The sequence below is a fragment of the Equus caballus genome, chromosome 4 (assembly GCF_041296265.1).
Source record: "Equus caballus isolate H_3958 breed thoroughbred chromosome 4, TB-T2T, whole genome shotgun sequence".
Lineage (NCBI taxonomy): Eukaryota > Metazoa > Chordata > Mammalia > Perissodactyla > Equidae > Equus > Equus caballus.
The window spans coordinates 45,638,465-45,665,640 of record NC_091687.1 but is presented as its reverse complement, the minus strand read 5'-3'; the positions used below and the strand labels follow the sequence as shown (position 1 = coordinate 45,665,640).

At 37.4% G+C, this 27,176-nt stretch overlaps 1 protein-coding gene and 1 pseudogene across 4 annotated transcripts in view; one reads left to right on the top strand and one right to left on the bottom strand.

The window, feature by feature from the left end:
* The window catches only part of LOC100064099 (5-azacytidine-induced protein 2-like), a 38,961-nt pseudogene extending 22,723 nt beyond the window's left edge, over positions 1-16,238 (top strand).
* UMAD1 (UBAP1-MVB12-associated (UMA) domain containing 1) overlaps positions 1-27,176 on the bottom strand; it is a 218,042-nt gene that overhangs the window by 123,607 nt on the left and 67,259 nt on the right. The gene's annotated exons all lie outside the window — the stretch shown is intronic.

The window sequence follows — 27,176 nt, the reverse complement described above, 5'->3', positions numbered from 1 at the left end:
GGCAAGGACAGAACAGATCACGTCAGGCCTTAGAGGCACACTAAAGACGTGGGATTTTATTTTGAGATAGATTTGAAGCCACTGGAGGGTTTTGAACACACGAGTGAGTGACACGATCTTACATATACTTAAAAATAATCACTCCAGCATCGGTGTGAAAAAAAACCCTGTACAAATAGAATATTATTCTGCTAATAAATGAATGAGATAAATCTGTAAGTTGCTGTGGAAAGATGTGCAAAACATATAGTTAAAAGCTAAGATGCAGAACAGTATATGCAGAGTATGATCCCCTTTGTGGAAAAAAAGCATACACACACACACACACACACACACCAATGCCATGCTTTAGATTTCACAAAATTTATAGCCAAAGAAGTAAATACATATACCCAAGTTGTTCTAAACACAGCAAAAATTTTCCAATTAATGAATCAAGTATTAGTTTTAAATTTAAATTCATTAAACAAAATTTAAATGAAGTTAAAAACTCAGCACCTTAGCCACATTTCAAGTGCTCCACAGTCACACGTGGCTAGTGTCTATCTTACTGGACAAAGCATATCTAAACAACTGTAGAAAACACACAGGAGAGGTTAAGCCTGTTTTCTTCTGGGGCTTCAAAATAAGGCTTGGAGAGGTATGTTCTACTCCTCACATTATGCCTTCTGGAATAGGTAAGCCACATAATAAACATATTTTTTCACATTAAAAACTATTAACTACAGGCAGGCTATGCGGAGTTGGAAGCCTATACAACTTTTAGAGCCCTTTTAAAGAATACAAAATTATGAATAAAAATTAGATAAGAAAGTGAAAATTCATTTAGAACAAGAAAGATAACCAAAAGTTACAAATTTTAAACAGCTCAAAACACCACAAACATCTCAAAATCCAGAAAAATGCCATCCTATTTTTATTAATTAATCATCTGGCAAACCTCTGCAATACTTTTTTGCCTTAAAATTTTTGACTATGAGCATTTTGACAAATGACAATTTTATAAGATAATTTTCCATACATAAAATTGAAGAATAATTTGGTGTTTCTTCTAATTATGGTATAGAAACATAATTGTTTAAAAATATATGCTTTGGAAAGCTTCCAACTTCACAACTCATTGCAGGTCAATTTTTAGGATGATTGTGAAATTTGGGGAACTTCCATAAAGTTTCTTTCATGCATGAGCTGCAGAAATTCAGGGCATTTCAAAGTTTCTTACATGGTGACTACTCCTAAATACTCTGAATTGAAGACACTCATTAACTTAAAGCTCATTGTTGTCACGTATTAGGAAGTTTTATGTTATCTTTCTCCTTGTTAGTATTCTGTGGTCAAACCAGCAAGAAATATAACTCTTTTCCCAGTGTATTCACATGATATACTCCTCTTCATTAACTAGATTTTCAAACAAGACATTGAGCCTATTTATTATTTCTATTTGAAATTTCTCTCTTCTTCTCAACAAATTACTGCTTTGGGGATAATCTGAATTTAACTTTTTATAATATACTTTTTGACAGTAGAATAACTTCTATTCATTTCATCTTTATTGCTTTAGTTTTATGTTCTACTATCCGAATTTTTTTCAGCTCTTTAATAAATAAAGGTAATGGTGAAAAAAGAAGTAACTTTTCATATCTGTCTAAGTTAGGATCTGTAATTTCTCAGTGGTCTCACTGAAACGTTCCCAAACGTCTTCCACACTTCAGTTAAAGCTGTGTATTCCCAGCTCAACCTCGCTCTGCCGGATCTGAAGATGTCTGCAATCTCTCCAACCAATCCAACGCGGGAGGGGGTGTGACGGAAGGAGGCTCAGGGGCAGCAGTCTTAACTAATTGTGATTTAAAGATCTTAAAATTCTTCAAATTTTACAAAACCACATGGCCATGTGAACACAGAGCTAGAGGTCCTCCCAAGGCCTTGGAGGGGGCCTGTCTGAGGAAGGACCCAGAAACCTAAATTCCAGTAAAGTAGCTCCTGGTAAACTTGCCTCTGATTACAGGTAATCAGGGCAGTTAGAAGATCTAGCTGGAGCCAAGGGTCCTTAACTCCACCCCAGAGGAGCTGGGTGTTTCTCCCACCTGTCCCTCCACCCACGCAGAGAAAACTCAGTTCCAGGCTGAAGATAATTCTAGGGAGTCATTGCAAACTCTAACTTCCTTTCCCACATTGCACAGCCAGAATCGCTTAATCTTAGTTTTTGCCAAAATTGAGATTCACACACGTTGAAATCTTGACTCTTTTTCAGAAACTTCTTCAGTTTCATTTTCATCAATCCATTGTTTTGATTGACACATCCAGCCTCTCTCTCTCTAAAGCTCTGGAAACACCAGCCCTATTTTAACATAACTCTAAAAGTCTCATTTGCCCCATACATCCAGAAAAAATATTTCTCATTTATAACATAAAGACTAAAGCCATGATAAAAGTAATTGAGGTGGGAAATCTTCTTCACGGAGCTCAATACTTCATTAGTGGAAGTGATGTAACTAGTGGTCCAACATAAGAAACAATAATGATGACGTTATGTTCACACTGCTCAGCTACACAGACGAAGGGAAGCCTGCACAACATCAAACAGATCTATAAAGGAGGAGTTGCAACTGGCTTTTAACACAATGAAAGCTGTTTTCAATTTCTCTTTACAATTAATCTTTTATTTTTAGCATAGAGAATTCCAAGGTCTTATTGGGGGTGATTACTTCTTACTAAATATTTTATTGACACTATTTATTATCTCCATTTACCTTTTCACACTTATAAGTCCAGCAATAGGTTTCAATTATTGCTTTCACTAAATTCTGCAAAATCTGAAAAATACAGACAGTTAAGAGCACAAACTCTGAAGCCAAACTGACAGGGTTCAAATCCCAGCTCAGCTACTTTCTCCCTGTGATTCTGAGCAGGACACTTAATTTCTCTGTGCCTCAGTTATCTGTAAAATGGGGATAACATAATACCAACCCCATAGACATGCCGTGAGCATTAAATGAATTCATGTTCATAAATACTGAGTGCAGTGCCTGACACACAGTAGGGCTATATACCTGTCTGTTAAACATAAGGAAAATATATATCCATGTGTTAATATGAAATGAGGAGTGATCAGAGAAGCTAAAATCAAGATATTCATACTAATTTGAGCCAAGTTTTACTGTCTTCTGTCATCTTGTAAATTCCAAACTACCAAAGACAGTTCATTCAAATTTAAATGCACAAACACATTTCTGAGCCAAGTAAACGATTTGTACATTATCAATAGCTTATCCATTTCTGATCACAAGGCAGTCAAACAGTGACAAGCAGCTGGGTCTAGTGGAGTCTGACATATGTGAAATGGGAAGCTTTAGGCACCTCATTTAATTTCTTGGAACCTCAGTTTCCATATTTGGGCAAATGGGAATAATACTATTTGAACTTCTGAAGATATCTGCTAAAATTACATTATAAAAAACATACATAAAGAGCTATTTTGTGGCCGGACATCTAGCAGATTGCTCAATAAATATTAGTTATTATTATAGTTGCAACTGACCATTTCATTCTATTCTGCTAATATTCCTTTCTATATATTATACTACATTTTAAAGATCGCTGCCCCTCACCATTCTAGCAGTATAATTAAGAAAATCTAACTTCCCTATTCACTTCTGTTAAGACTGTCAAATATAATCAACGTCTGACCTTGTCCTGGGCTGAGATTGAATAACATTGGTGAAAGAGATCCTTCATGGATATTTACAAATGCAAATGTGACACATAAGGTCCTTTCATTAGTACTTAATGCTAAGAAAGTTTTTACAGAACGTAGAGGAACTATCATAGAAAAGAATAATTATATAGATGTTTTTTGCATAATAACAGCTTCAGTTTACACTACCTTTTGTGAGAACTTTCAAAAATCTTAATATATACTACTTCATGAATCTTCTGATTATATCTGCATATTAGATCACAGCAAATATCAATGCCCAGTTTTAGTTTAGTAAAATATGTGACTAAAAGATTTATGACCTGCCCTCCTACACATGCCAAGAAGGGAATTCACATAATTTTTCATTATTTCTGGAGGAAGCCTTTGCTACCAGTATTGAAAATACTATAAAATTAAATATTAGAGGCTCCAGTTCCTAAATATTCTATAAGCTATGAAAAAAAATACTTACCCACTCCCATTCCTGGAAAATGCATTAACTAATGTCCCTCAAATATTTTTCCTCGGATTAGGTGGAAAGAGTTCAAACCCAAATAAGACAGACAGCTTTAACCTGGAACGTTGGCTGTTAGAGTATGCGCTGCTGGAAAGTAATTAAAACACCTTGTATCCTCACTTAAGGGAGAGTATAAAAACCCAGAAAAGAGACCTTCAAGGAAAAAATGTCAAAACTGTTTAAATTAATTTAGCCATTAAATGTCACCACATTTATTGTGGAATTGTTATAGCATTCATTTAAACTTCAAAAAAGTAACTGATAAATATTTGCCTTGGAATCCCACACAATTTTTCTTCAAATCTGTTATAAAATACCAACACTAAGTATGGAAACGCTATAGGCGAGAAAATTTTAAAAGCACTAGCAAGGGAAATTTTTGAAAAAATGAAGAAAACAACAACAAGTAGCAAATACAGAAATCAATGCAATCACATTAATCTAGTTGAAGAGGACCCCAAGGTAGAAGGGGACACATAGTGATAGAAGGAGGGTGAGAAGTTTGGTGATTCCTAGACTCATTGATGACCAAGCCTGGTTCCAGGCTGATAGAGCTAAATCCCAAAGGATTACTGTGACAAATATTACATTCTTTTCCCAAAATTTTTGCTTCTAAAAAGAGTAGAAAAAAATTTTAAATTTATATATTAAAATGTACTTCTATTCCCAAAAGAGCAACATGATATATAGCATTTAAACAAGTACGAAAAAGTAAGAGATGTTGCATAAAATTTGGTAAATGTGCAAATCAGCATTAAGATTCTATTTGTAACGTACCACCACAGCGCCACGTTGGTGACTTTGCTGTTAACGTAAATCCAAGGCAAAGCTAAGTTCTACCTCACCTGCTCGCCTCAGAAAAACTTAGAGCAGCTCTAATAAGAAGACTGATTACTTCATATTCCAATTCTGGAATAGGCCATCTAGTTCTGTAGCAGCAGCAATTTCAAAATGTCATTGCTAGTTCTATAATATTTCTATCAATCTTTATTTTATGAATAGGTACTAAACTATAATATGTTCTAATCCACAGAATAGAGTTTGGTTTAAGGAATTACCATGTCATATAACTTTATGACATAAATGCATAATAAAACATAAATAATAAATAAAATATTTAATTTTATATATAAAACAATGCATATGACAAAACATATAATGCCTAACTAGACGATTATACTTCGTTCTCCTATTTTTGGGCCCAGAAACAGCATATTCTCTAATAATTTAATGGTTTAGATTTAATTTCTATACTTTCTTCCAAGAAGACAGGCAAACTTTCCTTTTTCTGTGAGGAAAACTACTTGTTAAACTGACAATAATGAAGGCTGAGTTTTCAGCGATATAGAGAAACAGGATAACCCAGCAAGCAACAACGAAGATTTCCCCTTTCCTGAAACCTTGACCCAGTGGGCTCGGCGCTAGAGATGAAAGGCAGAGAGCTCCTCTCTGCTCTGAGTTAGTACTCTGGCAGCCTTTCTGGCAGTTTCAATTGGTTAAAGGTCTCTTATTTCTTGGCAAAAATATACTTCATAATTGCGAAATAGCACAAGAGCCTAAGATTTGAAGTTTTCTGAGTGGCACTGTAGAACAGTGGAAAGAAATCACCCTCTGCTCTACTCGCTGGTGACCTTTACCAAGTCACTGGATATCTCTGAGCCTCGGTTTTCCTCATCCATAAACCAAGATAAAAGCATTTGCCCTGACCTGTTCTAGGAATTTCTGAAAGGATCAAGTAAAGTATCATGAATGAAATGCTCTATAAGACAGAAAGTGTTCAACACACGGACAGTAGTTGTAAAAATAATAGTGAATATTAATTAAATAAAACATATTAAACTATAATTGGGCTTTCTAGGACTAGGTCTCTCTGGTTTTAAGAATTCTAAGAACTATAAAGGAAAAAAGGTGAGTGACTTTTCTAAAAGGTAACAACTTCAAAAAAAAAAATAGCAATACTTCTGGGCCAAACAAGGCCACAGCGATCCCTTACCCTGGGATAGACATCAACACATCACCACATATCATGTCTAGTCTCCCCGTGGCAACTCCAAAACAATAGTGGGATTTACCAACCCCTTCCACCTCTATTACTTAGGAAAAAAGTCCTAACGGCTAATGAAGGTATCGCATTACTATTTCTCACCATGTACTTGAAGGCCACTTTGCCTACTTCACAATTAACATAATTTCTAATTAGATATAGAAAGTACCTAAAATAAATGTGGCAATAACTTTTACTAACAGTTTACACACACACTCCATTTTTTAAAATCAATATAAACATTAAAAAAAATTCCTTCAAATCTATAGGACCTTAACTCCTGAAGATAGCAATAAAAAGGGGGATTGTTTGTGTAAATTGTTCCAAAATAATGTGACATTTCCAAGTTTGTGTTTGAAGTTCTTTAAACAAGGTGGCCTTTTTAGTGAGTTGAGATAAAGGTTTAAAACATTTTAGGGACCGAGCATTGGACTGGCATTCTGCCACTTTCTACACCAGATAATTTCGGTTGCTGCTGTTTGTCTCGTATGTTTTTTATTCTCCCTCTAGGGAAGTCGAAGCCTTTTCACTTGCAGGCAAATTTTACTGCAGCTCTGGTAACTACTTTACAAGGTGATAAGCATTCACAAGAGGCTTTTATTAGGCCGGTAGCTGAAGCAAAAACTACGTGCACATATTTAGACAACATGTGTGAAGTGGAAAACTTTAAACATATGAGAGTTGCAAGTTAGCCTACTAAAACTTCATATCCCATGAAAACTCTGGGGGGAGAAGGAAGGAACATGCTAAGTAGCCTAAAATATAACTGAATTTGTATATTTTCTTTGCCTTCAACTCAACCTACTGGCTTGTTTAATTAACTATACCATCGCCTGCATCTGCTAACCCATTGCTCTCTGATTTTGCCCATGTTTCCCTCCATCACTTTTCCAAATGATCTTGCAAAGTTAGAACAGAAATGCTTGCTTTTATTACGTTTCTTCCATTCATTTCTATGAGGAGTGTCCCAAAGAAGTAAACAGTCTGAACTCTATGGTTCATGCAGGCATTGAGGACAACTAAGCAATCAAACACGACACTATTTAGTTAAGACCCAATTAAGGTTCAAAAGTACTACACTAATTGGAGAAAGAAAAGATCACCAGTTATCAGAAAGTCACCAGTCATGAGTGCCTTAAGGTAGGCCTTGGATGCCAGATAAGACTTGGGTAAGTGGAGAGAAGAAACAGCCTGGGAAATGACAAAAATAATGTCCCAAAATGATAAGCTTCCAGGGCCCAGAGAGATGGGGCAACGAGCTCTGATGAGGGGCAGTGGAAAATGTGGGGAAACAGACCACTTGTTGGAAATCACTGCACTAGACTAGTTTTTACACACCATGAAATAAAATGTACTCAGTAATATTCAAGTCTCCTTCAACAACTCGCAAGTTTATATCATAAATATAATAAAGCATACTCTCCTTGGTTTATAAAGACACAGTGCTTTTCCTGACAACATAACTTTTTCTGACTGTCACTAGACTGCATGCTTACTGAGAATGAGTTCCATCTCACACCCCGAGAAGTTGGTCCCCGGATCCAGCACATTGGCAAGTACCAAAATAAATGCTTCCTGAATGCTACAGCACAGAGTGCAGGGTTAGGAAATGGACTTTGTTGGCACAGAGAAATGGAAGTATAATCTTTCTCAATTTGTCAGTGATATGCACATCCCATTCGGAGTTAAAGGTTTCCCAAAATAAAGTCACAATGTAGTTAGAAATCAGAGAGAAGAAACAATAGAATCTCAAAAACAAAGACATGAAAGACAACCTACAGAATGGCAAAAAATATTTGTAAATCATACATTTGCTAAGAGACTTGTGTCTAGGATACATAAGGAACTTTTACAACTCAATAGGAAAAAGACAAACAGCCGACTTAAGAATGAGCAAAATATCTGAATAGACATTTGTTCAACGAAAATATAAAAACGGCCAATAAGCACATGAGAAAATGCTCAACATCATTAGCCATAAGGTAAATGCAAATCAAAACCATAATGAGATACTATTTCATACCCACTAGGATGACTACAATCAAAAAGACAGTAACAATTAGTGTTGGCCAGGATGTGGAGAAACTGGAACTCACATACATTGCTAGTGGGATTGTAAAATGGGCCAGTCCCTTTGCAAAACAGTCTGGTGAGTCCTCAAATGGTTAAACAAAAAGTTACCATATGATGAGCAATTCCACTCCTGGGTATAACTTTAATGTAGTAGTGGAGGTTTTTAGCAGACATTTGGGCTTATGGTATACATTTGGGGATTATTAGAATTCAGATGGTATTTACATCTTTGTGAATGAATGTGATCACCTAGAGAGGGAATGTTGAGAAAGAGAGCCCAGGACCTAGCACTGAGGAAGCCTAGAGTTTAGAGCTTGTGTCAAGTAGGAGAAGCTCACACAAGAGATTGAGAAAGAACAGCCGGAGTCAAGAGGAAAACATTGAGGCGAATGGGTGCTATAAAGCTAAGAGAAAAGTGGTTCAGTAAGAATTAGACCCATCCTTGTGTATTTTGAGTGTAAGCTTGTATTATTTTTATAATTACATGTACACAAATATTTTTTCCTAGAAGAAGCCTTTATATGTATTGGTATCCAAAAAACAAACCACACTATAACTAAAAATGAAGTTAACCAGTGAGATGACCTTCAGTGAACTCTCTTTTAGAGTAATTTTTCTTAACATACAACTATAAAAGACATGTTCAAACACATGTACGGAATACATTCAGAGTGGGAAATATACAACACGCAGGATCCAAGTAGAAATGAGTTTTATAAAACCTGCATCCTCTTTGCCATATATTATCATTAAGTTGCCTCTGCTGGTTGAATTAATAGAACTTTAATAAATATAAATGTTGAGGTTGAATTTAATTTAGTTTTAACTACTTATTGGTTTGTTCTGGTGTGCCAGAACTTGGAAAAGTAGGGATTGCTATGCATAAGTATTATTTCTCCTTCCTAGCTGGGTTAGATTACCAATATGAACCAATCCAACTTCAGGAATGTCTGGTATTCCCTGAGGCCTTTTACAGTTGCAATAGCTGATGCTGCTGAATTATCTTGGTAAACGGTAGAATGTGCAGTATTGAAAGGAAGAATGGTGTATGTATGTGTATGTACATATGTATGTGTATGTGTGTATTAAATGCCTGGCTCTTCCACTAGGCTGTAAAATTCATGAAGACAAGGACCATGTTTGTCTTGGTCGCCGCTGTGTAGCCAACACCTTGTACAGCACCTGGCACATAATGGGTGCTTTATAAATATTTGCAGAATTAAGTAATTTGTGAAAAGTCCCATTCTCCACCAACATCCCATTCTCAGCCTGAAAGCAACCACTGTAACATTTTCCTTTTTATCTTTCCCGATATGAAAACATATGTTTAAAAGAAGAGTTCAAATGTGAACACATTTTAATAACTTTCTCTAGCATAAATTTCTACATTTGAATTAAATCTAAATAGTTTTAGAAAGATAATTAAATAGAAGTAGGGCCTGAATAATAATTAAAATATAGTAAAAACTGTTGAGAATTTGACTACAAAAGGTAAATGCTACAGAAAAACAGGCCGTTACCATGTAAACTTTCAACATATCAATACACACGTGCTGGGCATCTGTTACCTATCAGGCCCTACAATAGAGGTGGCTCATATCAATAATGGTTTAACAATGGCATTTTATCACTATGGTAAGTTTTAAAAGGCAGTTGGTAAGAAAGATTTCTTCAATCAAACTGTAATTATAAAAGTTAATTTTATTACATCAAAAAATTAAAATATTTTATTTGAGTAGAAAAATAACTTTACTTTGTCATTTTACAAAGGAGTTGAATTTTTAACTTGATTTAAAGCCTTCTACTTAATAGTCCCATTTTCAGAGGAAGAAAAAATGCAGGTTTTGATCAGTCCTTATCATCTTAATTGCAGTTAACTGAAAAGTTCAAAATCGCTTTTCAGCAAACCAACAGTTTCATAGTCAAGTTAATGTTGGCTCAATAAGCACACAGAACCTCGACTGTCATTCTAATTGTGTTTTAATTCACTGCATTAAAAAATCTGTTAAAAAAAAACAAACCTACTACTTTATTTTTTCCCTGCACTTAAAAGGAATTTAAAGTTCTCCTAGTAAGTTCAACACCTGGGGAAACTTCATTAAGTGCTATTCCCTGAAATTACTGCTTCATCGTGCAAAATAGAGGCTTTATAACCTGAAGAAGTTAATGTAATGTGTACTACAGCTCAGGGACTCACAGTGGCACTGGGAATCGCTGCCATGCTATTAGCTTAATTAATGTTTCCATCAAATGAATGGAGTGCAAAAAAAAAAAATTCACGCCTAAGAGTCAGGGTTTAACAAGGTTTTAGAGAAACAATGAATTCCTGATTTCAATATTAGCTGAAGACTTTAAACTTATTTCTGCTCTCAAACTGTCTTTAATCCTGGTAGCTACATGTCAAGACATAGATGGATCTGGACAAAGTCCAAGAAAAAACTACAATGATTGAGGAATCTATCGATTGCTATATATGATAAACTATAAAAAGGGTTATGACTCTTGAGGATGGAAAAGCTAACGCAAAAGGCAGATTCTAACAATGTATGGTACTATGACTCTCATGAAGGTGTGTCCTACTTGAACTTGTTCACCAACTTTCAAAATTTGAGACTTTCAGATTTCTACAACAAAGGCTATACCAACTTAAAATTTGAAATAATTTCTGACAAGTAAAATATTATTTTAAGCTGTGGATAGAAAACATCAATCTCATAGAAGTGGCATAAAGCTAAATTTATAATAGTTTGAAGGAGGATTTACATGATTTTTACGGATTTTATGGACTTAAAAGTAATCTTGCAAACATATTTGGGTGGGGATAGAGAATAGCTAACTTTCTAAGGCTATTAAAGGATAGTTATAAATTCTCACAAAAGATCCTTTGAGGTGGACACAAAAAAATATAGGTTTGGATCAAATATTGGAATTCTTTTGCTTCATATTAAAATTTGCTACTGACTAGTTTTCAAATGAAAGCTTTAGCCAGCTGCTCAGAATTTCAAATCTACCTCATGCCTTGAAAGTAGCAGCAATTCCAGGGTTTCAAGCATTTTTAACAATTGTGTTCCTATTTAAGGGGAAAATTTGGGGTCCACCGTAGTAGTAATTATATGCTTAATAATAGTCTTGAGTTATTTAAGCTACCTTCTTATTTCTCCCACTGACACAGGAACTACAAAGCTTACTCAGATTTCTCTTCAGGCAAGTCCTGCTTAACTTTCCTGTGCTCCCCTTTGTATAGACAAATACCAAGAATCTGAACATCTGCAAAGGTTTCTCTAACCAATCACGGCAAGCTGGATCATTTCTCCTACCCTTCATGAATTCATCATCATTCCAATCCTATAAATTTCTCTGAAGATCATGAAATCCATTGATTAGTATAAACTCAGTTTTCATTTTTTAATACATACTTCAAGAAATAGGGCTTTTGACTCTAATACAAACATCTACCTTTTCTAAAGTTATTGCTTGACTTGTTATGTCCTAAGAAACACGGATCAGCTTCCTTGAGAAAAAGAGATCTTGAAGAATTTACGTTTTGAAAATATTTCTGACCATTTTTAGGCAGCAAAGGGGCTGAGGTTAAACCATACTGCACAAGAGTAAATAATCGATTACTTCAAAGAAACACTTGTTGGGTACTGATGCTTGCCACAAAGAACTGTTTTATGTTTTTGAGCGCTACATGAAAAGAACAGGTGTTAGGAATAGGAGAAAATGCCAAATCTCACCTAACTGACAATATGATGAATCTCACAGGGACCAGGCAAGGCAACGATAGTGAGGTATACGGTGAGTGCATGGTTAGACCTCAAATGCCTGCTGGTACAGCAGTTCACTGCTAAGTATTTATATGGTCTCATCTGAGGTCTGTCAAATTAAAAATTTGATATTTGAACAAACTATGCTAATTTCCTACTTTAAAAATACATTAACTTAAGCTACTTAAGGTATACTTACATAATAATTAAGCAACATCTGAAATACCTTATGTTGAAAGTTCCTAACTCATTCAGATACTGTGCCTGAATAATGGTGCTGAGAAGTAAAAATAATTTCTTACCCTTCGTTAGCGTCAAATACTACCCTGAAGCATCCAACTCAAAAAGATATGATTTAAATTGTATGACTTGATGAATACAGCAATGATTTATTTTTTGGCACCATGGGCACAGGGAGAACTAGCTTCTGTTTTGTTTGTTTCATTTTCAAGTTCAATGAGTCAGATCCCATACTGGAAAAAGCTCAAAAGCATACTAAATTCTTCCAATGCCTACTCTGGGCCTTGGTCATAAGTGAAACATCTCTAAGAAACTGGATTAATTCTTTCCATAACTAACTACTATTTAATATTCTATAGATCTCTTTATCAATTCAAAATAATTACAATACTATATGTATCAAAATGATATTTTTCTATTAGCTTCGCTTTAGAATCCATTTTCTGAATTGATAACATGAAAAACTGGGTTATGTTACTGCTTTGTTTTAAGGTGACTAATAAGACAAAGTTTTATTAACACTGGATTTTCCATTACATAATATTGGCTCATGTTTATTGAAGACTTAGTTTATTATACTTAGATATACTTAGTATATACTTAGTTTATTGAAGACCATGCAAGTGCTGGGCTAAGCCTTTGACTTATTTAATTATCTCATTTAATCCTGACAATTATCTGGTAAATTTGGCATTATTATTCTATTTTACAGATGGGGAAATTGAGGCATAAAGATAGTAAGTGACTTGCCCAAAGACCAACAGCTAATTAATGTTATGTGAATGAGCTCTGAACTCTGGTCTAACGAGCTCCAGAGGCCAAGCCACTGGCCACTAGGATATACTGTCTCTCAGTGGGATCTCCCACTGCAATTCACCACAGACAACCTACAGGAAATGATCTGGTCCAATTAGCCAAGAGGATTACTCAGGCTAGCTCCCTACCACATGAAGTACCATGCAGTAAGGAAAACCTAGATTGAACCCCAAGATGAGTTCTGTAAGTCAAATCTATATATGCTTATTGAGAACATGCAAAACAGATGAAAGGCAAAGCGAAGGAAACGGACCTCATTTCAAGAAAAAGCCAACAGTTCTTCGGGCAAGAAAAAGCCAATACTTAGTATTAGTTAAAAAGAAGCAAATGTACCAACCTTATATTATGGTGTTTTTACATGTTATCACAAAATTTGGCTACTACAAAATTATACTACCTGCCCACATCCCACACACTTTCTTAAGTTACTATGTATAAAAAGACAATATGGGGGCCGGCCCGGGGCCGAGTGGTTAAGTTCAGTACTCCATTTCGGTGGCCCAGGGTTTCACCAGTTCGGATCCTGGGTATGGACATGGCACCGCTCTTCAGGCCATGCTGAGGAAGCATCCCACATAGCACAACCAGAGGCACTCACAACTAGAATATACAACTGTGTACTGGGGGGGCGGGGGGGGTGGTTTGGGGAGAAGAAGAAGAAAAAAGGAAGATTGGCAACAGATGTTAGCTCAGGTGCCAATCTTTGGGAAAAAAAGACAATATCCTAAGCTTCAAGGGGACCAATTTAACAAAAACTTATAGGTAAACAGAGCAAAAACAATTATTTTCCGAGAGATGAAAATAGAAGTGTAATTAAAACTTTAAAAATCTTAATGTATACAAATAGTAAAACCATTGGTGTGCCATCAAAAAAGTAAGTAAATCTGTCATAGGTGAAATAAATCAAATAATACTGAGTATTTCCCACTGATTTTGTTTTTTACTTATCCTGTGGTGGCAGTTCGTTTTCTCCAGGCTTTTGATCCCCCAACATGACTAAACATTATTTGCTCTGAAGATGAAATAATGCACAAAACAAAAGCCAAATTTAAGAACTGGTGGTGGGCTTGGGCAGAAACCTCAGCTTTCTGCTGGAGAGAAGGAGAAAGTGCTGTTGAGTGAGCCTCCATTCTGTGCCCAACGCTGGGCTGCGTATTTTACATAAGTTATCAGACCTAAACATCCCTGCAGCCCTACTGAGACCATGTCATCATCCTCCTTTCCCGGCTGAGGAAACTGAAGCCCAGAGAGGTTAATTAACTCACCGAAGTCCCAGCTGGCAAACAGCAGCGCTATTCAGATCCAGATTCAGATCCAGACACCTGGTTCACTAGACAATGGGGTTTTCCCCTACATTAACATTTTAAAAGTATATATTGTTTGTAAGCTTAACTCTTTTTTTCTCCGAAAGACAGCAGGATTCTCAAAATGTAGCTTTAGAGAACCTGGTGGCCAGGAGAGAGGCCCAAGCCGAGGAAAGGAACTCCCGGCTATCATGGCAGAAGCAGCAGCGGGGTCTGTGGGGAAAGCAGAGGTGACCTCCTGCCACCCCAGTGGTTTTGGGGTTGTTTCCTACCACGGGGGGACGGAAAGTGACAAGCTCTTCAGGCAGCCACTGGAAGCCAGGCTCCAGCCATCCGAAATGCACTGGGAGAGGATGACATCTGCCTTCTGAATTATGGAAAAGCTCAGAGGCACAGTGACTCCCATCTCAACACCCTGAGAAACGAGTCTGTCACTTCCTATTTCACCCTGTCACTCTACATGAAGACATTAAGAAATAATTTTAGGATTCAAAGAGGGAGAGCTCTTTCTTAAAGCAAAGAATAAGATTTTTTGAAGAAGCATTTCTATGAACTTGATTAGATGAAGAAAAACGTGTTCTGTGAAATGAAAACAAGTAACTAGGGCTATCATGCACATCAGAAGGCCCACATCCATAAGGTATTTTGAAGAGCACATTGGAACAAAATGAATAAAGACAACTAAATCTGAAAGTATGGAGTGAACAGATGCAATCAAAATACACACAACTTCATCTAAGGACAGAGGGAGAAACTCAACAGGCGAAGAGGCATTTAAATTCCACCTTCATCAAACTGGGAGGTGGAAAAATGGAGCTGTGACCTGAGGATCCATGGTTTAGCACAAGAGCTGGAACTCAGGAGGAAGGAATGTAGCGATTTCAAAATTGGGCTACAAAAATCCAAAGGGATAAGTCTCAGGAAGAGGAATGGACTAGCAGACATCTGCAAAACCCAAGCTTCTCAAGTCATAATATGCAACCTGCATAATGGGAACTGAGGAGAGAAATGACTAATTTATATCTGTGTCTGAAGTGCAGCCCGAACTACTAAGAACACTGAAAATCCCAACTGCAATCAGGAAAGCCCAAGGGAACGCACTGAAGTCACTGGGAAGGACAGCACAAAACCCATGTGATGCATCTCACTGCAACATTCTTTTTTTAGGAAGATTAGCCCTGAGCTAACATCCGCTGCCAATCCTCCTCTTTTTGCTGAGGAAATAGGCCCTGAGCTAACATCTGTGCCCATCTTCCTCTATTTTCTATGTGGGACGCCTGCCACAGCATGGCTTGACAAGCGGTGCATAGGTCCACACCCAGGATCCAAAGCAGCAAACCCCAGGCCGCCGAAGTGGAGTGCATGAACTCGACCGCTGCACCACTGGGCTGGCCCCTCACTGCAACATTCAAAAGACAACCCTCTCTCTCACCAAATGGCAAAGCTTTTTGTAATAAATACCAATGCTTCCCCTTTAGCAGGAGATACAAAGATTTTACCAGAGAAAGCAATTCTCCAATCATGGACAGCAAATGAGAGATCCATTCCTAATGATGGCATGAACTTTCAGGAACACAACCACTACGGCAAAAATTCTATGGGAGATAATTTATGGGTGTTCCTAAGTCCTCCCAAATTGAGTGAGGCAACCTTTGCGGAGACTAAGAGTAAAACTTTAGGATCAACATAATCAAAACTGCCTTTAAAAGGAATTAATTCTGGAGAGATGCCTATCTGGAGATGAAGATGCGGGATCTTCCCGAGTGGTTCTCCACGAAATGTGTGTGACAAACTAAAAATGGACTTGGATGAAAAGTCTGCATAAGTTGTCACCATGCATACACATACACACACACACACACACACACACACACACACACAGAGTACCTTAAAAAACTATCTTTAAATTATTTTATCTTTCCTTCCAATCTGATAGCATGATGGGTCATTTCTAGCTATAATATCTGTGTCCTCAAGAGTGTTATGCTATCGATTACCCAATGTCAACTTTTCTCTTTGACCTTGCAACAATATTCATTTAAGGCATAATCACTCTTCATGGACAAATCATTGTCTGTTAAACAGTAATTTATTTGATGTGTTCCTGGAAATTTTTTTACACCATTGGTTTTATGAAACCCAAGTGTTTCATGATAGAAACTACTAAAATAACACCACCCTATTCACAATATATTCATTAAGCACACTTTTCGGAGTATAAGTAAAACATTTTATAGTCTTAAATTTACCATATAACACAATTCAAACTGAATTAAAATGCTTTTTGGTGTCAGAGTCTGAGGTCTCAGATACTCCTGAGCATCGGGGGAGGCTACAAAACATTTTTAGCCAATACATTTGGGATTAAAAACATTGCTTTCCTAATGAAAGAAATATAGCTGGCATATCATTGTGCTTCAAAAACCAAAAGATATATTATAAGGTGGTAACACAAATTGATGGAAATATGATAGGTAACTATTTCAGTTTAAGGGGGAGAATGCAGAATGAAAGAGATCATAAAAGCCTGTTAGGCTGGCCATTTGGTTTCAACATGGTGTGTTGAAGGGGTTCATTTTAACCGTATTCCTCATGATCTTGAGTATTTATGACGAAAATTCAAAAGTATATACTTTTCCATATAATGGAGAATAATAAATCCCTCAAATTTACTTAGGTGAAAGCCAAATAAGGAGAGAGATTTATATCTGGAAAGTAAAAGCACCAAAATATAGCTTAATTAAAGAGAGAAGATAATTTCAAAAGCATAAGCTTCTTACATTCATGAACTTCTTACGGGTTCAAATCTAAAGGCCTTAGTTAAAATAAAAAATCTCAACAATAATAAATACAAGGCAGCTATAATCCCAGGGTACAGGAACCAGAGCATTTCTGGGAACTGAGAGAAGATTCACATCCACACTAGGGTACATACAACGGTTTAATTTAACCTAACATTCCCCACATCACACTACAGCAGACTCAGCTCTGAGACACCATGAGCTAACAAGCGTCTCCCCAGGATAACAGAACTAGGGACAATGTCTCAAAAGGAATGCTCTAATTTAAGCCTAGAGTTTACAATAACTTAATAATAACTTTGATAATAATATCATGGATCACAAGTTTTCGTAAAACATGGGGAAGAATAACCCTATACTTCAGAATTAAAGCACACACTGCTAATTCTTAACTATAACAAAAAAGATGAAAAAGACAATTACAATCCTCTGAAAATGCAAGGAAATTAAAAGTTCAGAATTATCTAAAAGAATCAGAAATTACAATCACACTTTCTTCTCTAAAGAGAAATATTCACATTATATACGATAGGAATCTACAATTTTATCAATAAGTGGGAAATCTGTCTAGGCATGCAGTATCTGTATTCAAGACAGTTATAAGCCACTAATAGAAATGGAATATGTTAAGTATATAAAATACATAAGTATAAACAACTCAAATGTTTTTATAAACCTTTAAAGAAAGGTTCAGCAACAGAGCTGAAAATAAATAAGGTATTTTAGCGGAATATCTAACTTCAATTGACATGACTAGCTAGTAGTAAAAACTTCCCCGGGATTAATTCTGTACCACGTCTGACAACATACCAGCCTGTGCAGGCCTAATTAACACATATTACTATGTTTTCTGCGTACCATCCATTGCATGTGGTCATATTAATTTCAAAACATGAGCAATGTCTATTCTAACAAATGGACCACAATTCTAATTTAGGAATATGAAGTTTACATTGGTTTGCTTTGTTTTCTAGGAAAACAACTGTCATGGCTGGGTGAAAGATATTTGCACTAAACCAACGAATAAAGTCAACAAAGGAAATGCATCAGTGAAGCATCCAAAATATCCGCCTTCAGTGCACACTTAGGGCCTAATACTATCTTCAGAACTATGCAGCAAGACCACTGACGTGTCTCTCAGTTTAACTTGGCATTCAGCTGACTACCCAGAGATTCTGGAGTTTCCTGCCAGATAAAGGAGAAACATACCAACCGGGTATGGTGTGCTACTTGCTGCTGTTTTAAAAAACAATGCCTGATTGCAACACTCTTTGTCCACAAAAATGCCTGACGTTTCTGGCTTAAGAACTTTTGGGTCTAATAAATAACTCCAATCCTTATGACAGAGGTTTCTTTCATTGATGGATTTATTAAATAAATAAGTAGTTCATCAGTTTACAGAATGTGTTATTTCACACAATTTACTATGAAAGAACTAGCAGGTGGTACTATTAAGAACCATCAGTAGTAGAAATTGTTTCACAGATGACCAACTTAATCTACGTTTGGAACACTGCCATCCTTTATAAGGTTTTTCCATATAACACATTCAAAGTTTTAGTGCCCATCTACTCAGGGTGTTTATGAAATCCTTGTGCAACTTTAAACTTGACCTATCCCACTGAACTATATTTTATGGGACTGTGTTAAAACTGCTGTGTATTCATCCAGACCACATTCTTTAAAGGAACTTCAAGCCAGGATCATGAATGCAATTTATGAAATCACTCGGCAGCAGCTGGAGAATGTTTTCAATGAGGTGGAAAATCAGACTGAATGTTGGATCACCAAAAAATGGTGGTTATGTTGAAGTCTATAAATTTAAACTGCAATGTTAAAGTCTTATTCACACTGATTTGTCATTTTTAATTTTTTTCTGTCACAATACAACAAAGATTAAGGTTTAAAGTTAATATGGAATTTTTAAAAACACCCAAAATGGCTATGATGTTATACATTTCTATTAGAAACTTTATTATTTTTCCCATGTTAGAAGACTAATAGCAACTCATTAGAAAACACTTTACAGCATCCAAAAAGGCTTACATAAATTTTAGAGATCACTGATTCTCCAATTGACTTAGACCATATTTTTAAAATTTTACTATTTATAAAGATGCATATTTGTAAGTAAAGCCTTTCCTAATGGGTTGTGAAAGGAGAAAAATCAGTATGAGAGAGAAATTGGTTCACGTGTTAAAACAGAATATGGCTAGATGCAATGTAGTATCCTGGATTCGATCCAGGAATAGAAAAAGGACGTTAGCGAAAAAACTGGTAAAATCCAGATAAAGTCAGTGGTTTAGTTAATAGTATTGTACTAATGTTAATTTCTTAATTCTGACCAATCTACCATGGCTGTGAAGATGTAGATGAAGGAAATAAAAAACGCTCTATAATATCTTTGCAACTTTTCTGTACATCTAAAATTATTCCAAAATAAAAAGTGTATTAGTTTGTTTAAATATGGTGAGACTACTGGTAGCTTCTGTATTTACTTTCTTCTTTACCTTTCCTGTACTCGCTGATTGTGACAAATTTTATTTTTCAAAAGTTGACCACAAGATCTCGCATCACACATGCTCTTAGCAACATTTCCTCATTAAGAGCTGGAATTTACTTCTCTATACCCTTGAATCTGGGAACACCCTGAGGCTACCTTGACCAATGCAACATGGTTGAAGTGATGCTATACCAGTTCTGGGCGTAGCTCTTAATGGCCTGGCAGCTTCTACTTCCTTCCTCTCTGAACACTGACTTCTAGAACCCAGTCACCATTTTATGAGAAATCCAAGCAGTATGGAGAGGCTACATGTAGGTACTTTTTTCACAGCCTTAGCTTGAGCCACATCAGTTGGTGGTCCATGTGAGCAAGCCACTCTGGACATCAAGCCCAGTTGAGCTTTGTAATGACAACCACCCCAGCCAACACCTGATTACAACCACAGGATAGGGCTCAACCAAGAACCGCCAGCTAAGCCCACTCAACCCACAGAACTAGGAGAGACAATAACAAATTGTTGTTCTGGGCCACGAAGTTTAGGGTAGTTTGTTACACAGCAAAAGATAACTAGAATAACTACGTAATCAAAAAAAGGTAAACTACTGTCCAGATGAATTCATGGATGAGTTGGAAATGGTCTGGAAAACAGAAGATCTGAAAAAAAAAAAATTCTATTTTCACTTTACTATTCTGCCTACTTCTTTCTCTTCACAGATTCTATTGATTACAGCAGTGAAGAACAATAAGCAATTTTCAGGAAAAAAATACTCAACTAGAACTTCATGGGACAATCAACTTTTCTATATTTACCAAGAGTCAAACCTATTAGTTCACTAATGCTCGGCCAATGAATATTTCCTTAAAAGGGCCATGAATTACTGATTGTATTTGCTTACTAAATAACAAGAGTATTTTAGTGAATCTCAATGGTTAGAGCAAGTAATCCAAGCAGAAGCTATAAGAATATTTACCTAAAATTGATGATACAACCCAAAATAATAATAGCTATAATATTTATCTCAGATATTCCTCACAGTCCTACGAGGAACATCTTCTTACTTTCTCCATTTTACAGATAAGGAAAATGAAGCTTAGCAATGTTAACAACCTGCCCAAGGTCACAGAACAGGGAGGGTAGGAGCTAAGCTTCAAATCCAGTTTGTGTCCCACAGCCCAAAGCCTTCCACTCCACTTCTCCTGATTATGATATTTTTGTACTTAAGGCTTCTTTCACACATTTTAATAGACCATAAAAAAAACATTCTCAATCACTAATCAAATAGCATATTTCAAACTTGGACTAACTTTACATTCCGGAGAAGAGATTTACATTCTTTAAAACAAACACCTCTTTCTGAAAAGTCTCTTTTATTGGGGGCAGTACTATAAGCCACCCAGTTTACGGTAATTTTGTTATAGCACATGAGTGGACTAACACAGGTAGCTTATAAATAAACAGCCAATTCAGCAAAGAGTCTTTTGGATTATTTAATTAATTACTATGAGCATATTAAATACTTACAAGTCTTTGACATAAAATGTAAAATGACCCAATCCTCTTGATTCCACCTCTAAAAATATCTCTAGAAGCTCTTTTTTCTCCTTTCATCATCACTGCTACTACACTAGTCTAGAACTTGATCATTTCTTACCTAGACCATTGCAAATGGCTCCCTAATGTCCTTCATGTCTCAAACTTGTTTCCTCTACAGAGCAGGTCTCATGCTGTAAAACCCCATACCACCGAACCATACTCTGTCCTTAAAACATATATTTGATCATTTTACTTCCACTTAGAAGGAAAAAAATTTCAAAATATTTGAAAATTGAAGTTCAACAATCTTTGTATACTATGCAAAGCCCCTATTCCCACTGCTGCCCCTCTCTGGTCCCAACCATCTTTCAGGTATCACTTCTCACTATATTTCATCAAATATAATTTGCTTTGAAAATCATCATCTTTCAATATTCTGCTTGATATTGCTTAAACTCAGGTTGGATTATTTTCCCCCCCAAAGTTTCATTTTAAAGAGAAAAATGCATGCTTATCAATACATACCTACTTTTTAAGCCTAAACATTCAGACCAGCTGGCTCAGATCAGGAGTGGGGGAGGAGACAGACTGACACCCAGTGCACCTTTGAGGATGAGGATGTAGGCAATATTTGTTCTCTAAAAAAGGAATGAACTAGGCAGGTATGGATGGAATTAAAAGTAAGTAGGTCTAAAGGTAGAAAAAGGAAGAGAAGTTGGATGAGACAAGATCATCTGTTTAAAGTTAGGGCTAGCAGAAAGCTCAAGAAGTGAACACGTCCGTCAGCCTCTGTGGGCACATTAGCACAGTGGTTCTCAACCTGTGCTGTCCAGTAGAATCACTGCGGAGTGTCTAAAAGTCCCTGCGAAGTGTACTCCAGGCCAATTACATCAGAATCTCTAGGGTGAAACTAAGGCTCTGGTATGTTTTTTTTACACCCCCAGGTGATTCCAATGTGCAGTCAAGGTTGATATCCACTCTGTTAAGACAGAGCTGCTGAGAAAGGACTGAAGAAGAGAGTTGACAGCTCAGATAACTAGAAAGCAACAACTCACTATAATGCCCACAAGCACAGTTATGATTTTCTCCAGGAATGCTTAGCAGCCTGGAAGCAGGGGCAGATAAAGGGAAAGGTTGGGTTTGTCCAGAGTTGAAAACTGGCAGGGACCAAAATAATTGAGACCTCATCTCACAACACTGCAATGACTGTCCACAGGCTCCAGACTGGATACAAGAAGCAGTCAGGAAGTGGCAGGAGACTGAGCAAATAACAGCTATCAATTAGTTAGATGAACAAGCAGGAATAATGGCATGAAAGAGGGACAACTTGACATCAAAGAATAGGATTTCTGGGTTTAAGATTTAAGATTTCAGAGGAGGCACCATTCTGAGTGACTATATAACCAAGAGCAAGGCCACAGCAGAGAACTGCTAGAGTGGAAAACATAAAAGTCACTGGCAAAGAAAGTCTTTGGGGAACAAGGAATTGAGGCTGGGTTTTTGCTGGGGCATCAGCATGCATGTTGGAGTTAGCCAGGCTGACTATGAGAGCTGGAAAGGGGAAAAGCCAAGTCAAAGGGCACTATGAAGTCTGGAGCACAATGTAGAGCAAGTAGAGGATGGCAGGTGGTATGAAGCTTGGAAGATGGCATCCTTATTAATAAGGTAGAAGAGAAATAGACTGAAGTGGCAGGATGGCTGCAGAAGAATGACAACCCTGATCACAGCAGCCAAGTCCCAAGTGTGTGAAAGAATGAGCAGCATCCGTCTGAAAGGGCTGAATTCTCTCAAAGGAAGAAAATGGAGGAGCATCTTTTCAAACCCATATTTGTTAATGTCACCTCCACTCACAGCTTAATGTTCAACAGCTTCCACTGCTCTTAAGATAAAGACATCACCAGGGCCCACAAAGTCTAGCATGATCTGGAGCTGCCTAACTCCCCAGCCTGATCAAGTTCCACACTCCCTCCTGGCTCTCTGTACGTCAGTCTAAGGGCCTTTTTGCAACTCACCAAAAGTGCTATATGTCCTCCCATCAAAAGGTCATTATGACTTGCTGTTCCCTCAGTCTGGAATCCTCTCACCTCCCTCCCCTCTCCATTCAGTCAACTCTTAAACATGTTTCCACTCTCAGCTCAAATGTTACTTAGGAAAGACTTCCTTAAACGTCCACACCTGGGGATCTGCTCTCATAGCACTTACCAGTTTGTAGTTTTATACTTATCTAGGTGATCATATAATTAATGTCTGTTCCTCCAACCAGACTATCAGTTCCATGAGGGCACAGACTGTAGCTATCATATGCATCAATTATTTCCAATGCCTAACAAAGTGACTGGCATATGGTAGGCCCACTATAAATACTGTTGAATGAATGAATGAATGTGTAAATGAATAGATACCCAAATGAACACAGTGAAAAGGCAATGGATGGAATCTTGATACTATTCTTACAGCAGCCAGAGATACATTTCTCAAGTGCTTCCTATATGCCAGATATGGCTACTCATTTAATGCATGCATCAACCTCTAAGATATGTTTTTTCATCCCAATTCTATGAGGAAATTGATACTCAGAGAGATTAAATGACTCGCCTATTGTCCCCCACCAGAGAAATACAAGAGCCAGGATTTTCCCAGATAGTGGTACTCTCTCTCTTTGTAAAGCTAGCCATAGGGATACGTACAGTTAAGCCAAATTATTGTTCAAAAAAGCAACTCTAGATGTGCACACATATCTGAACATGTATCAGTTTGACCAGCTGCAAGCTGGTGCTCTTCATGATGACATTTTACAATAGAATGGAGGTCCCAAGGGTGGAAACTAGGTGAATGAAGAAGAATAAGGTTGGATGGGTAGCTCAATAAAATCACTGAGAGGACAGGTAGCCAAAATCCTCATGGGCAGTCACAAAAGATCAGAGAGAGGAGAAGGAGGCAGCACAAATTATTCAATGACTCTGCAGACATCTTCCTTGAGATGGAAAGGAGTTTTCATTCCAGTGGGAGATCAGGGGAGGTGAACTAGTTTCTGCTGATGACAAAGTCTCTTCTATATTCTACAGGATAAAACTCTAAGCACAGGGGTCCGCCCGGTGGTGCAGCAGTTAAGTTCATATGTTCCACTTAGGTGGCCCGGGGTTCACCAGTTAGCATCCCAGGTGCAGACCTACGTACTGCTTGTCAAGCCATGTTGTGGCAAGTGTCACACATATAAAGTGGAGGAAGATGTGCACAGATGTTAGCTCAGGGCCAGTTTTCCTCAGCAAAAAGAGGAGGATTGGTGACAGATGTTAGCTCAGGGCTAATCTTCCTCAAAAAAAAAAAAAAAACTCTGAACACAAAACATAACCATTTAGCACTTATTCAAATATATGAGCTCCTTTTAAGGGAAAACTGGGTTCTAATGGCAGGAACCCCTACAGCTCGTACTCATGCAGAGGTAGAGTGGTTTTCATTTGGTAACAGTACTAGACCAGCTCCTTGACACTGCAAACACAATTCCAACTTGCCCACAATGGCAGGTCCAAAGCCCACGAACCTCTATACACAAATAGAATATGTGAGAAGAGAAACTTTAATGTTTTTCTTCTACCAAGTTTTCATCAAAAATCCAAATAAGAGACATTTACATGCTGTATTAGTTTCCTAGGGCTGCCATAAAAAAGTACCACAAACTTAGTGGACTAAAATATTAGAAATTTATTCTCTCACAATTCTGGAGGCTAGAAGTCTGAAATCAGGTATCAACAAGGCAAGGCACTCTCCGAAGTCCCTAGGGCCGGCCCCTTCCTTGCCTTTTCCTAGCTTCTGGGGGTTGCAGGCAATCCATAGTGTTCTCTGGCTTGTAGCTGCATCACTCTCTGCCTCCATCAGCACGTGGCCTTTTCCTCTGTGTGTCTGTGTCCAAATTTCCCTCTTCTTACAAGGACGCCAGTCATTGAATGAAGGCTTGCTCTAACGAGTATGACCTCATGTTAGCTTGATTACATCTGCAAAAACTATTTCCCAACAAGGTTACATTCACAGGTACTAGAGGTTAGGTCTTTAAACGTATCTTTCTGGGGACATAAGTCAACCCACAACACATGCTAACCCCTCATTCCTCCAGGTAGTCTAAATGCTCCTTTTATATAAATTCAGATTACTAAAAGGCAGCAGACCTGCACTCAATTAACTGCACTGAAGGCTTTCGGTTCTTCAGTAAAATGCCCTTTATTCGTACTAAAGTTTAAATTAAAATGTATGAAAAAATATATTGGCTTCTTCTTCAAAAGCACAATTGAAGGCGATGATCACTATGTTGTTCCAAAAAGGCTTTTTATAATTACCAAGAGAAAAGTTTATTTCTCCTGATAACAGTGAAAATTTTTCTTTTGTTTGCAAAATAGGAAGCTTAGTAGTCTATAATATAGTAGTATATTTACACTTAGCAGTTTATACTATAATACTAAGGTAGTCTGGGTCAGTGTTTCTCAAATTTCTGTGTGCATCAAAAACATTGGATGGGAGGGATGGGGAGGGAGACGATTGAAACCAAAGGTGCCTGGGACCCAGCCCACATCTACAGACTCAGAATAGATGAGGATGGGGCCCAGGCACACGCACTTCTGACAAGCATTCAACGCGATTCTGATGTACACCAAGTTTGAGTACCACCAGGTGAGGAATTTTTACACCCTCTTTCCTCCTTTCTTCTCAGGGGTGTGCAGTTTTCAAGTTCTATTTTTTTTTTTTTTAAAGATTTTATTTTTTCCTTTTTCTCCCCAAAGCCCCCCGGTACACAGCTGTGCATTCCTCGCTGTGGGCTCCCCTAGCTGTGGCATGCGGGACGCTGCCCCAGCGTGGCCCGACGAGCAGTGCCATGTCCGCGCCCAGGACTCGAACCGACAAAACACTGGGCCGCCTGCAGCGGAGCTCGCGAACGTAACCACTCGGCCACGGGGCCAGCCCCTTCAAGTTCTATTTTTAATGGTCTTGTGGAGTTCATGTCCTTTATTGCAAGCTATATCATATTTTTTTATATTTAAATTTAAGATTAACACGCAATTTCTAAGCATTCTACTTCTGAACTACTCATTCGAAATCATACTTATGACTATATTTTAGGTCCTGTTGCACTCTTTTCTGAAGATGACATACATCTCAAACAGATGGCTTTATTCATCCTCACCATGTCCCTCTGTGGTACACCAGAAGAAGAAACTCTTATTCCTTTTAAAGATGCAAAACAAAGGCTCAAGTCCAAGTCAAACTGAGTATTTATTAAACACCTTTAACGTTCACCTCATCAGGACAGGTTATATAGCTAGGGAAGCACATCTCTGAATATGGGAAGGTTACTGTACCACTGAAACACTTCCCAGCCCACCGACTCACCATCTCCTGTTTGTACAGAATTAAACAGTCTGGACAGTTTAATTATTTTAATTGATCAGTATAAGTAGTCATGAACAATTCTAAATAAGAGCTCCAAGTTCAAGTACTTTTTTCTTTCCAAATTATTTTTCTCATCTTTATTTCACATGTACAAATTAATTAAACCTCTCAAATTTAAGATTATAAGGTACTATAAAGTATTATAGTCACTAAGGCGAAAAAAAAATACTAGTTTCCATGGGCTTCTATAGTCAAAACTATCTGAAAAAAATATATACTTGGTTTGAAGCCTTTTGTGAAATCCCTAGCGAGACTCAACTGGTGACTGTGGTTAGAATATATTCACAAGTATAATCAGATTGCTTCGTCGCCATCACCTGCTCAGAGGCAAGTTGAAGAAACATGTGCTCACGAGGCTGAAGCTGGCTTATTGTACTACACTCTCATGTGGGCTTGCCAGAGAGATGAGTCACCATTTTGCAGCTGGCTTCAAATTCAGTT